The sequence below is a fragment of the Agelaius tricolor genome, unplaced genomic scaffold (genome assembly GCF_023055355.1).
Source record: "Agelaius tricolor isolate 1412-34295 unplaced genomic scaffold, bAgeTri1.0.p SCAF_8, whole genome shotgun sequence".
NCBI classification, from domain to species: Eukaryota; Metazoa; Chordata; class Aves; order Passeriformes; family Icteridae; genus Agelaius; species Agelaius tricolor.
The window spans coordinates 25,675,624-25,690,655 of NW_027269268.1; positions in this window are offsets into that span (position 1 = coordinate 25,675,624).

Consider the following 15,032-nt stretch of genomic DNA (forward strand, 5'->3'; position numbering starts at 1 on the left):
AAATTCATGATCAATAATCATCAGCTATCACACACTGAAACTCATGCTAAGAAACTAGTCAAGGGGATAAAATCCAGAGTTTAGGTTTTCATTTTGCTATTCAGGCTCAAATGATCAACAATTACTGCACATTAATAAACAAAGAGCTATTAGAAGGGCAGCACAAACAAATTATCTGACAGAGTTTTTTGCCTCATTCCCTCTCACATTTTTTAATCATCTCTATAAAGAGCGCTGGAAAACACTGTTCATTAGCTTGTATTGTCTTATGTGTCAAACAGATTTAGATTATTTTATTCTGCTTATAATCATTTGACTCCCCCAAATTTCTTTAACAGTGCTACTTTAGGAATTAATTTAGTTTTGTGGTTTTTTTCTAACTATGACCAATCAATAACACTTCACTTAACACATTATGTGAGCACTGCATTCTGGGACCCCTCTGTTGACAATACAGCTTCAACTACTTGCCTTTTATTATTAATACAGCAAAGTCTAGTAGCTTACATGCCTCTTTCTTATAAACTGTGTTTGGAAAGAAGACATTAGTTAAGAAGATGCTTCCACCCTTATAGCAGTAAACATCCTTTGGTGTTTTGAACCATACTCAGTTACATCAGATATTTATTGCCTCTGTTGTTATGGCACAACTCAGATGAAGAATGAGCTGGATAAGAGTCAGTAGCATTTGAGGCATGGAAGTGCATACATGCTCCATCCCATATTAGAGCTCCATTCTGTTAGGAATGGAGAAAAAAAAATAGAAAACACCTGTGGTAGTCACCCTCTTATGAAGGGTTTCAGACTGCCAGCTGAGAAAAGAGGGAAGCATTATTACACTTTTGGGAAAAAGAAACATTGGACGATGAAAGCTAAAAATCATATTTGGCCTCAAATCCTATTTGCCCTGAGGAAAGAATCAGGCAGAGATTCTTCCCTTATCACTAGCTGAGCTGGGTCCTAACTCTAAGTGTTAGGGTCAGGTGAGGTGAATTCCATCACCATTCACTGACATGGCTCTTTTGATTTTGGGATCTCAGCAGGGGACACTCATCCCACTCCTGCTGAGCCTACAGCTGGGTGATTTGGGCTGGCCAGGGTCCAGCCAGGTATTTGCAGACGCTGAGAAGCGTGAGTGGGCTTAGAGACAGACAAGTCAGACAGCCACATATTGGCTTACACAGATTGCTGGCTGATGTAAAGACACTTCAGTGGGCTCTTCATTGAGGCACAACATAACAATTCCCAGTAAGATACCAATTGGTAAATTCTATTTCTACTTCTAACCTTTACAAAGATATGCACCTTTTCTCTATGTAGTGCTTATGTTCTACACCTCAGAACCAGAAGTCTTAACAAAACCACCATCACATAGCTCACAAGAAAGAGAAGGGAGACTGACTTGACAGACACAAACTATTGAACCTTCAATTTTGTAAATGTAGACCAGAAATTATATCAGCCCAGATATGCTGGAGCCACTAATGTAAGCTAAAGTTATGGCCAGTTTTTCCTTTCTTATATCAGGAAGAATGATGAGTTTTGAACAAAAGCACAGGAGGAAGGGAAGAGTGTGTGTGCATGTGAGAAACAGACTTCCAAACTCTCAAGCTATCTAGTGCCTTTATAGAGCTATCAGCAATTTACCCTTGGAAAAGGAGCTGTCAAGTAAATGCCTTCCTATTCACATCCTGTGGTAGGTAAAGATCCTGAGCTGATCTGTGCCTCATGATTGAGCAGACAGGTCTCTTTCCTGCAATCAGTGCTGATGAAATACTGATTTTTTTGGTAGTGACAATCTGACGGTACTAAAATAAAATCTCCTAGACCCTCTGGCAATGAAAAATTATCTAAGTGAAAGGAAGAAAGATTACAAAAGAATTACAGACTTCTATTTACCTTCAAAATTGTAGAAACATTTTTGGCCAGTAAGTAAATAGTCCTTTCTATTTTTGCTTTCATTAAGCATACTTTGAAGGACTATGAGGTGCTTTACCACGGCAGACCAGACTGCATCAGTTGCTCCTGAAGACAAAAAGCCTTACCAAGGGAGTGTGGAATAGAAGACAGTCAAAGTGAAATCATGTTAAAGTGTCATTCACCTTATTGAATCAAATGCTAACAGAATGTCGACATATTCTACAACCTTTAACCTTCTTAGATTTTCATTTTGGGATGTCCATGGACAATGTCCATGTCTTCTGGGTAGCAAATATTCAATTACATGTATGCTACATATCTGTACAGAAATGTAAGAGATATTTCTTCTTCCTTGTTTTCTTTGGGCAGAACACTGCTGTTCCGGTTTATGATGTTGCATTGTGCTTGGCCAAGTGGGGATAAGGTACAAGCCTGGCCCTGCTACAAGTTATAGAGTGGGATAGTTGCTCCCTTATGTAGCAGTTCCTTAATAACTTCACTGCATCGACCTGTGAACAAAACATCAGCTGGTTGCATATAATTATCACCTCCCTTCCATTTGTAACCCTATCCTCTAGTTTTCCATGTTAAAACATGGAATAAATCTTTTATTCTAAGGTCCATTTCAATGTAGAAGGTTTAACTGAATTTACATCCCATCTCATCACATTTAAATTTCTAGTTAATGATGATTAGCAAGTAGAAGAGGTAGACGTTTCTCCTAAAAAATTAAAGGACCATGATTCTTGAAAAGCATCATGAACTTCACAGGAGAAAAATTCAAATAATGATAAAAAAATCCCATCTCCTTCTAATCCTTGAGTTTTTTAAAGATGAAGTCAGTAAAGCTTTCCTCCTACTTAGAGTATCAGTGCTGGAGGAGAGGAAATGTGTCCTGCTTTCACTTACCAGAGTCTTGTACTCAAAGATAGCTCCTTTGATATCATTATATATTGAAAATATAAAAACAAGCTGCTTGCAATGTGTTGAAAAACAAAACTGGGGGCAAATTTTTAAGAATATAAAGTTTTTTTCATCTTATGAGATCCTGTGTGCTCTGTAGCAGAGGTAGAGGGGGCAGAAATCACATTGTGCTCCCATGGGCAGCACACTTTAGGGTTACAAACATAAAATCTGTTGAGAGTAAAAATTATGTTGGAATTTTAGCAAGTACTTTGGCTTGGGATTCTAAGAGTGGAGAGTGGAAATCACAACCAATTTGTTCTTCAGGAAATAGCTAGTCTGATTAATGGGATGAAGCCACCAGCAGACTGTGCATGAACTCATGCAAGAATACTTAAAGAGGCTGAGAATCTGTGAAATAAGGAAGTTTTAGCACTTGTGGGGAAATTTCTCCAGAGCTAAAGAAGCCTTAGAAATTTGTCTCCTAAAAAAAGAAATTGCTGAGAGATACACTAAATAAGAATCTAAACTTAGTGAATAAAGGCACCTGGAGGCACCTATCTGGCAACATCTGGTCCAAATCTGAAGGAAGGGAAGGCCCCTTAGCTCAGATGGCCAGGCTATTTCACTTTGTATTAAATACAGCTGGCACATGGCAGGGTGGATTGTGATTCAGAGTAAGAGCCTTTAGTTCTAGAATAAGGATTCTGACCACTGAAAAAATAACTTAAATCCATAATCCCACAAACCTGATGCCTTTGAAACTTGAAAAATCTTTGTCCCTGTAGTTTAAAAATACAGGCAACAAACAGAAATCACATGGAACTAATGCAGTCAATAGAATAAATAAATTTTAAGAAGGAAAGAAATATATCCAGCTGGTACAAAACCCACAAATGAACACAATTAAATAGTCAAAATTGAGGAAGTAAAGCACCTTTGACTAGCTCTGTAATTCCATGTGCCACATCACCTTTCATTTTATTATAAAAATAACATATAAATACACAGAGGTCTTTTACGTCATTGGTGTAAGTCACTGTTATACTGCTTATATATAATTTTCTCCAGAAGGCAGGAAATATTAGTGTATTATCTCAATAGTTATTCCACATTAAATCCCATAATGAGGAACTTCAAATTTGAAGCCTATATTACTTTGGAGAGTCTTTTGTACATGCCTCACTGGGGAAAAATGCATATATTTATCACTTCAAAATAAAAGTATTTGCATTATATATCACCAGAATCAGAAGAGTATATAAAAATTGAAACGTTGGATGCTTGCTGCAGAGGTTGCAGCTCTGCTGCTCGATTCCAGTGCTGGCACAGCATGGGCTGCAACCTGGCCAAGCTGCACCACAAAAAGCAACCATTTCTTTCCAGATGTTTAGAAGCCAGGCTCTTTTTCAAGCTCCTCTTCCTTTCTGAACATCAATTCACTGCCTTGTTTCTAAGCAGGCATCCACCAGCCTATACATTCGGACACACAGTGGCAGATGGTTTGGAGACCAATCTGCAATTTACCATAAGAAAGTTGAGCTGATTTAATAGCGAGCACGATGAAATGTAAGTACAACCCACACTGAGTGGATTAAGGAATGGCCAACTGACAGCCCTCAAAAGCATCTGCCAGTGAGGGAACTGTCATGAACAAGGAATTTTTTTTTTTTCTCATAGCAATACCCAGGCTCTTCAATCCAACCCTTACAAAAAAAAAAATCACTCCTTGTACTTTTTGTGAATATTTCAAAACTGAAACCTGCACCTGAAGAAGGTCTAAGGCATAATTTAAATGTGAAACCTAAATTATGATACAAACCCCTTATCTTGCTAAACTTTAAGAAAATCTCACCCTAGAGCTTTCCAAGCCACATTTTAACTTCAAAGTTTCCAAGATATGAGAGATCTACCCTTTTTCAGAATGGACCCTTTTTACCCACTCTGATATCTATTTTCTACTTCAACTGCTCAAGCTCTAGAAGTCAGCACAGCTAAGACACATCACAGCAGCTACAAAAGGACACTCACAAAATGCCACCCACCCATGCAAAACTGATTAAAAATTGTTTAATGCTCATGCTAGATTTGCTCAATATCACACGTAAAATAAAAATTTGAGCTTTAATGATTTTGTATAACAAATACCTGAGGTATTTTTCTGATATAAGCCTATATCAATGACTAATTGTAGCTTGACTATTTTAGAGATTTACTTTAAGTAAGGCAACAGGTTAGCAGTAGATAAAAGGTTTTATTTTTGATATCTGTGCAATTCTGTTTCCCTTGCTGTCCGAACTGGAATTGAGTAAATATGACTTCTCATGCCACTTCGGGTTTTTGGTTTTGTTTTGGCTTTTTTTGTTTTGATTTTCAAAAGCTATTCACACCTACATTGGAAAAAGGCTGCAAAGTAATACTCCATAATTCCATGGTAGCAAAGTCTCAGATATCTAATTTGTTTTCAGAGAAAGTTTGCTCTACTCTTCTCCCTCATAAAGGACAAATGGCGTCACACACAATCTAATTCTGGGCACATTTTGCTGTTTATTAAATTACCCGTGACCTTCAGATATGGATGTTTGATTTCAATAATTAATATAATTACTACATAGGGGGTTTTTTCCTTATGATTATACTGAGATTTTATCTGAAGTATCTGAACACAAGCCATTGCCAGAATCCATCCTTCACAATGGTATATTCTTTTTTGATAAACCTTTATCTCTATCTTCCCATTTTTTATTTTTGTGTCTGTTATCTCCTTAAATAAGGAAAAGATAACCAGTTATTGATATGTCTTTGTGTGTTTCATAGAAAGAACAGATGGATAATATATAATTTTTATCACTAAAACTGTATGTTCTTCATCCAGGATGCAATAGGAGTTTCAAAAGTATAATTTACTGTCTGTCATTAATCTAAGGATCATAGGCACTTGTGATTTTCCTCATATATTCTGAAAGTGCACTTAATAAACATTTTAAGTATAGTTTTGTCACAACGCATAAAATGAAATAAAGCTATCCTAAATAAGACTTAGAAGCAGAAATTAAGGCAGTATTATTACTTACACCATCCAGGGAGAAAAAAAAAACCCAAACATACAGTGAAGAAATCAAAGAAAAAAATCTGTAGAATCTTAGAATCAAAGAATGGGTGGACTGGAAGGGACTTTCAAGATCATCTAATTCCAACCCCTGGCCATGGGCAGGGATACCTTTCACTAGATCAGGCTGCTCAAGGCCTCATTCAACCTGTTCTTGAGCACCTCAAGGCATTGGTCATCCACAACTTCTCTGGGCAATTTCTTCCAGTGCCTCTCAACACACTGAGTAAAGAATTTCTTGTTAACATCTAATCTAACCTAAACCTGCCCTCTTTCAGTTTAAAACTATTGCCCCTTGTGCTGTCATTATCTGCTCGTGTAAAAACTCCCTCATCATGTTTTTGATGAACCCCCTTTAGGTACTGGAACGTTGCTTCTCTTCTCCAGGCTGAACAGCCCCAACCCTCTGTTGCAGGAGAAAGTGAGAGTTTCAGATAAAATTTATTCAAGCCCTCCCTTTGAATCACAAGGTGCAGAAAGCACTCCCTTGTAAACTTCTCAGAAAGGAGCCTAGGGGCAAATGAAGTCAATCTTAGCCTCAGACTAAGTCAGTCAGTGGTTTAAGTCTAACAAACTATAGAGGTTTGATTGAACCTTTGCACAGCATCGTCCTGCAGGATTAATGATAATGGTAGCAAACCAGGCATATTTATATAAAAATGAATCATTTCTTATGATAAATGACTAGGCAAAAATATCTTAATCAGAGTTATTTAGTAAACTCTAAAACCAAAAAACGCTAGTACAGTATAGTACAAGATACTGCACTATATCAGCGCAATTGATATTAATTGATATAAAGCAATGACATTAAAGCTGGGAAAAAGAAACAATAATTGAAGTAGAGATTGATGTAACTCACCCATATCACTGACAGGGCAAAATCTCTTTCATTCAGCCTTCTTCATAAGAGAGATACTCCCACATCTGATCACCTTCGTAGCCCTCCTCTGAACCTCTTTTAACAGGTCAATGTCTTGTGTTGAGGACCCCAAATCTGGATGCAGTGCTCCAGTGGGGTCACAAGAGGACAGAGTAGAGGAAAGCATCACCTTCTTCGACCTGGTGGCCACCCCTCTTTTGATGCAGCCCAGGATGCAGATGGCCTTCTGGGCTGTGAGTGCTCACTGTTGAGTCATGTCCAGCTTTTCATCCAGGAGAACCCCAACTCTTTCTCTGCAGGGTTGTTGTTCATGACTTCTGCTGCCAGTCACATCTCACCCTAGCTGCAGCCCCTTGCACTTGGACTCGTTGAACTTCATGAGTCCCTTGTGGGCCCACTTTTCAAATTTGTCCAGGTCCCTCTGGATGGCATTCCATCCTTCTGTTGTGTCAACTGCACCGCTCAGTTTCGTGTCATCTGCAGACTTGTCAAGGGTGCCCTCTACCCCACTGTCTGTGTCATTGGTAGAGATGTTGAAGAGCACTAGGCCAAAGGGAGAGCCCTGAGGGACACCTCTCATCACCAGCCTCTGCCTAGACATAGGTGAAGCTCACTGCTTCCCATCTCCTCTTTTTAAAAATGGGAGTGATGTTTCTGATGTTTCCCTGAAAAGCACAATGTTTGTTGAGCATTTTATAAATGTTTCCCTTAAAGCTGTTCCATTCCTCCAATGAAAACATCTGCATGCAGCTTTTACTGAATGGGTAAATGATTGCAATGTCTGTCTTCAGATTCTATGTAACTATAGAACAAAAAAAAAAAAAACAAAAGTAAGGGCAAGTCAGAAATACTTCATAATTCACAGTATTAAAAGAAGCACAGACAGAAGTTCTTACTGTGTCCAGGATCTTGCAAGTAGGTCACAGTTTGATACAACAAAAGTAATCTCTGTTCTGTGCCTGAGGCTGGTATCTGATTGTTGATTTAATGTCTCATTCAAACTTGATGCTTACTATTTGGGAGCTGGAAGCACAAGATGGGACCAGAACTGAAAGACTTTTGGTATTTTCTACTAGTTTCTTCAGAATTTAGTGGAGAAATCTACTTTCTGATCAGATTGCTTCTAATTTGAAATGGCAAACTTGCTACTTCAGGGAAGTACAGCCAAGTCCCAGTCTGTGAATGGTGCATATTAATCATACTGAAATATTTCTGCCAAGTATTTTTGTTTGCTTCACAGTAGCATCTAAGAAAAAGGGGTTAGGGTTCATTTCACAGAGGATGATGAGTAAACACAGATGACCCATGTGTGCAATGTCTAAACTCCAGTTACAATGCAGACCTGCTCAGCACATCACTAGTGAGTAAACCCCCAGTATCTACTTCAGGGTGAACTGAGCTGTTCTCTTGGCTGTTTTGCCCAGCTCTCCATCTCACACCAAGGGAGGGCAGACACTTGGAAGCAGATAGCTAAATTCAGATGTTTTAATCCTCTCCCTCTCAGAGAGGGAAACAGCTATAAAGGAACATCCGTAGTACAAAACTACCACAAGCCAGTTTGATGTGTCTGAGACAAGCTGTATCAACAGCAATAAAACTGCAGCCCCCAATGCTGCCCAGCCTCACCCATAGCCTAACCCCAAAGGGACTGCCTCTGAGGAAGCAGTTTGGTTTGCCTTCCTCTGCTCCACTGAGACTGCCAAACCCAGCCCAACTGTGAGGATGCCTTTATGACTCAGAATTTTCATCAAAAAAAAACAGATATATTATACTCATTTGGTTATTGCTGTCATAAAAAAACTGAAGAAACAATGAATCACATCCAGGCCTGGCATAAGTACAGACTGCCCCAAAATAACTATTTGGCTTCCCTCTGCAATTCAGTATGCATCCATTCATCAGTAGGCTTTGTCTGGGAGCCAGTTTGGAGCTCATGGGCTAAGTGTTACAGGCCAAATCAATTTTGATTATTTACTTTTTTTCAAATCAGTTGCTGTGAGACAATATGAAGTAATTTTCTAAAGCCACAGTGTTCTACAAATACTCCAGATACACCCCAGTCACTAATCCTATAACCTTAGAAAAAGTCATAATAGAAGAGAAAAACAAACAAAATCAGATTGCCCAGAAAACAGCTTTTTAAAATCAAATTCTACTGCTAACTCAGTGGTCAGGTTTTATTTTTAATACTTTTCTAGTCTTTGAAACTGAGAAGAAGGAAGACCTATAAAATATGATATGCAGGAGGATTCTTTCTTACCTAAATAAGGATAAATAACTTTCTTGCTTTTGTGTGTGTGTGTGTGCATGAATTTACAGTGTTCCGTGAATTTCCAAAAATAAGCTCCATTTGTTCAGTAATATCTCTCTTCTTTCTATAAAACTTGGATATAAACATTCTCTGGGAATATTGGATGAATTAGAATGAGATAAAAATGCAAAAAATTAAATGTTTATTCTCTGACTTTACAGTGTTCATACATATCTATCCTATATTTTTTTCAGAAACTACAACTTTTTAGCCAATCCATCTTTCCTGTTTGAATCTAAAATTATTACTTCTCACGCAAAAACATTTGACAGTAACCGCTGCTGCCAGTCTTGGTGTCCCTGATTTCCCTAAGACCTAGAACCCTTAGATGTGTCTAAATATATATGTGTTTGGTCAGATATATCACTGTTTTAACTTACAAACAGTTGTTAGAAACAAGACTGGAATTATCTTGCGTTTCCCTTCGTTATTGAATCCTCTGCTTTCTGATTTGCCTTCTTCTATATTTACAAAACCTTTGTGCATGCATTCCTTTGCTCTAAAACACATGAGCTCATTGTTGGTGTAAGCATGTCATTTGACACATTAAGTCTACCTTGGAGACAGCAAATCCATCTCAGATCCAGGCCTTGATCCTCCTTTGGTCAAGGATACAGACTGCACTCATCCATCAAACTGTTGACTTGCAGGTCAACTCCATGGGTAGGGAAGGCATTATTAGCCATTCCAGTTGTTCTGTTAAGACAGACAGGCTGTTTGCAGGTACATCATGAAGGTGAAGGGGTAGTGAGGAAAGTCTTATCTGTGGCAGGAAAAGCTTTCCATGAAGACAGGGTTTCCCACCATTCTACAGATTAAAGGAAAGCATTACTGGCAGTAATAATACTGCCAGTAAATAGTGGCAAAAGACAGTTTCCTCTCTCCTTTTAACACAAGAATGTTAAATTTATGTTTTAGACAAGTAACATTTTAGTAATTAATAAGTAAATAACAAAAAAAAAGGCAAACAGTTAAATTCTCCCCAGTTTTAATTTGCATCTCTCTGTCCAGAAATGCTTCAAAAATTAATTCAGTAATGAAATCAGAGTTTTAAAAAAGTTGTAATGGTTTATGTGCAGAGCTTCACCGTCCTTTGCCTTCACAGAACCCATAGAGGTGTCTGATAGATCCAGATTCAGAGAGTGGATTAAAAGCAAATGATCTGGAGTTGGCTAGTAGCAAACTCTGAGGGTACGGGGCGACAAATAAAAACTTCTGCCCCCTTGTTTCTTCAGTACCTACATGGCTAAAGATCCATTAATTCTGCCTAGAAGCAATTTTTCAATGTCTGGAGGGAAAAACACTTAGTCTTACATATCTAGTTTGATGATATAAATTTTATGCCCTGTACATATACTCAAATAGTAGCATGGTACCATTTATTGCACATATATCAATGCATAAATATCAAACCACAGCTATATGTTAAATACAGGTTCTTAAATAGCACTGATGTCTCCTGGAAAATGATAAAATAATTAGCACAGTGCACCATAATATTAGCCTTGGCAACAATTGGGCTTTCAACCATGTCTTTCTTTCAGATTATATGCTGAGGATTCTAATATTTCTATTTATCTTGAGTTGGGGGGGGGGGGGGGGGGGGGGGTGTTTTTTATGTTTCTGAAAATGTAAGCTGGAAAAGTCAGGATTTTAACAGCCTGGAAGCAGCCATTAACAGTGGTTGCCACAGATCTCAATTACTCCTTTGTGGAGCATGGATTGGCTGCTGGTATCTTATTTATTCCACATATATAACTGCCACACTAAGGATCAATGTATTTCATGACTCCGTAATAATTAAATGCAGTCCCTGAAATCTGAAGATTAAAAATGCACATTTCATTATTTTTTTAATAAATTGAAATTTTGGTAATGGTTGTGCTATGCAACATTGCAGACATAGTGGATGAATGTAAAATATTAGATGATATAAGAAGCACCTATGTAATTTAAACTCTATTGATAACTGAGTTATGTTAAGAAACAAATTCATGCACAATAATCCTCTTGCATTCACCATTAGTCTGTCCGTGGATCTGTGTGGCACTCAGACTGCCTTTGATTTTGCTGCATAGAACATTTTTCACTCTTGAAGTAGTACATTCTTATTAAAAATTAATTTAGAAGCATGTTTAAAAATTAAAAATATTATGAATTACAGTTGCAGTGGTACAGATCTTAGAGATTAAATTTTGCTAGGTTGGAAAAAAGCTAATGTGAAGACCTCTGCTTCTACCTGTTCAGCTGTAAATATTTCTGGTGACACTATCAGCAGACTTGCAGATCTCTTGAACTGAACAAATTATTGCTTTGCTCTTCTTCCTGCTGTGTTTTCCACCTACCACCCGTGCAGCAAAAGAATTACTTTTTGTCACTTTATCCTCAAGACTTTGGGATTAGCTGGTACTCTAAAAGTTGTTTTTTGGTAGTTGCATAAATAGATAAGTGAAAAAAGGAAAAAAACAAATCAAAAAACCCCAAGCCTTGTTTCCTCTCCCAGTGGGCTCTTACCTTGTCTCCACCAGAAACCAGAAGGCTGAACAGAAGCCAGAATAATGTCAAACTAACCTGAGAAACTTCCAGCTCTTTGTCATCCTGTGAACAGATGACTTTCAAGTTTAGTTTGATTTGGTAAGAATGGCCCACAACAGCAGAAGGAGTTGCTTGTGCCAAGTTATTTCATTTACAATTAGCTTGAAATGAGCTGCCTAGACAAATCCAGGCTTTGTTTTTGAATTTGTATTACCCAAAGTGTAAGACTTAAGGTGACTTGCACAGAGTACCAAGGAGAGTAAAAAAGGTCAGATTTTATTAGCTGCAACCAATGCAAAAATTTTAAATTACCACTGAGATATATAAATTTAAATGAGATGTATATATAACATGATAACTTTAGGAATATGGTTCATATGTGAACTTAAGGATTGTTAACACTAGCAGCATAACACAAAGGAGTGAGGAGCAAGATCTGATATCCTCAGGATGATCATACAAAGTAAATGGTTCTTTGTTAGGAAAGAACATAAAAACCTTTCCAAACTGGAGATTTGGGGCTGGATTTGGTAATTCTGTGTGTATTAATTACAATAATTTTATACTATATTTATACTGTACATTACATTAGTTGTGTTAACTCAAACATTATTCCTGTGGGTCTACATGTTCTTAACAATAAATGTTCAAAAGTATTCAAGCAAAATTATTATATGAAATATGCATGATAATCATGTAAATGCAGATATGTGAGATTTTGATTGCTTTCTATGTCAGGCTACAATACAGAAGAATAACCTCATGGGGATTTTTTGAAGTAATTTTGTTTCCAATCCCATCCAACAGTTGTGAGGTTAAAGATGATTTGGGAAGGGTGGGAAAATGAGAAACAAAATCATCATAACAGTCTTATACAGGAAGATTCAATTTTGAACTATCTGAAAGAACAAATAATGTCTCATGAGATATAAGAATAAAATTCCAATTTTAATTCCTTACAAGAATGTTGAGAAAGAGACACATGGTGCCTTCCATCTGGGCAACATATTCCAGCGATTAGAACAAAATCTTTTTGGTTTAATCAAGGTTTTTCTCTAAAACGTGTTACAGTTCTTTATGAAGGGTGGACCTTACACCACTGTGGTACTTATTGGCTTAATTTAACCATACCATGATTTGAAATGGTCTTGTGTTTTCAAACGAGAAATACCAAAACCTCAAAACCTGAGGTTTTTCTCCCCAATGTCTTCCTACAACTGTCTTTTTTTTTCCCCCTAAGCCAGAGTAAGTCCTGACCATAATGATCTTAGGTGACACCATGCCAAATCCTTTCCCATTGTATCTGAGGTGACTTGACAGTACATTACACAGTGAAGTAGATGTTACCACCATTGTGACCTCATGAAACCTAAAAAGAATGTTTTAGCTTTTATATTATAGATTATTCTGATTTTAGCTAGATAAAAGTAAAATACTTTGATCCAGCATCTTCATTTGCTGTTATCCAGAGAATAATAGGATGACAAAATTACTCCCTAGAATTGCATAACCCCAACAGATAAAGATATAAAAATATACTCTGTGGGGATTTTGATATACAGACATTTATAAAAGGATTCAAATGCATTGTAAAGTAGAAGCATTTAAATTTCAATTTTTGCATAAATTGACTGTACATAGGAAAAAAAGCAAATTTTTTAAAATCAAAAAAGCTATATTTTAATCTAATGTGGACCTTTTTCAAAACCAACTCATATTAGTTAAAGGTTGAGCCCTTCAGACATTATCCACTCAGTGAATCTCACAGGCTTTAATAGGATCATTTGAAAATGATGTCTATTTCAAGGTGAACAGGGGTGAAAGGAAAAGGTCTCCGATATATGCAATAAAGTGAACACAAACAGAAGAAATACTGTAGAATAATTTTGTTTTCCTAATATAAAACCTTTTTATATTACCTGAAAATTTTGATTTCATCAATACAGTTGAACAGGAAGCATATTTAGAATCTTCTATTTCTGACCACATCCACACTGATTTCACACCAACATGATTTCATATACTTTAATTGTATTATTTTTGTTTTTCCTCATTGCCGTCAGACCTAAACCCTTATTATCCCTCCAAATAAATTGCTCATTATTTTAACAGCTTCCTGCAGTCAGAGTTTCTCAGCATGTATCACATTCCTATTTCTTAAGATAGAAATGTAAAGCAGCTGGGGGTCTGCCTGATTTAAAGTCCAGATTTGCTTAGAGGAAGCAAAGATGATTTTATGTTTCTGTGTTCACTGATGATATGTGGTCTTTTAGCTTCTTCATCTATATTTAGAAGGACTTATCAGGCAGCATTACTGAGAAAAGAAACACAAAGTAAGGCCAAGTCTCAAACAAGGTAATCAAAGTTACTCATGTCCTGCTGGGGAACTTCAACCACCCCGACATCTGCTGGGAAAGTGGCAGAGGGAGCTGTAGGCAATTCAGGGCACTCCTGGAATGCATGGAGGATAACTCATGGAGCCAGCCAACAGACAGCTCTGCCAGAGGGAATTCAGTACTGGATCTGACCAACACAAGGCAGGTAACTGGGAGGACATCAAGCCTGGAGGCAGCCTGGGCTGTGGTGGTGGTGCATTGGTGGAGTTTGCAGTCCTGAGGGAAACGGCTCAGAAAGGTGTGAAGTTAGGCCCCTGTACTTTAGGATAGCAAACTTCCACCTTTTCAAGGGTATAGTCAATAGGATGCTCTGGGAGACTTCCCTCAGGGACAAGGGAGTGGAAACAGCAGGCCTTCCTTCAAGGAAGTCTTCCACAGAGTGTCAGAACTGGCAATTCCCACGAGCAAAAAATCAAGTGAGAGGCCAGCATGGCTGAGTAGGGAACTGCTGGTCAAAGCAAAAGGAAAGAAGCAAAAGCACAGGCAGTAGATGCAAGGTAATATACCCTGGAAGAGTATAGAGTGAAGTTTGGTTGTGTAGCGGTGAGGAAGACCAAGGAGAATCTGGAAGTGGACCTAGCAATGGATTCAAAGAATAACAAGAAGAGCTTCTATAGGTATGTAACCACAAAAGGAAGGTGAAAGTAGGTGCACCTCTCCAAAAAAACAACAGTAACAAACCAGTAACAGTGGATTAGGAGAAGGCTGAGGTAATCAACAGTCTTTGCCTCAGTCTTCAGTGGCAACCTCTCTTCCCAGATCTCTTGAGAGGACGAACAGCAGGATGGAGACTGAGGGAGAAAAGTGCCTCCCACTGTAGGTAAAGATCAGGTTCATGACAACCTGAGGAGCCTGAATGCACATAAATGTCTGTACATAGAGCTATGAGATGTAGCCCAGAATCCTGAGGGGGGAAATGGTCGATATTGCCAAGCCTCTCCATGATATTTGAAAAGTCATGGCAGTCAGTTGAAG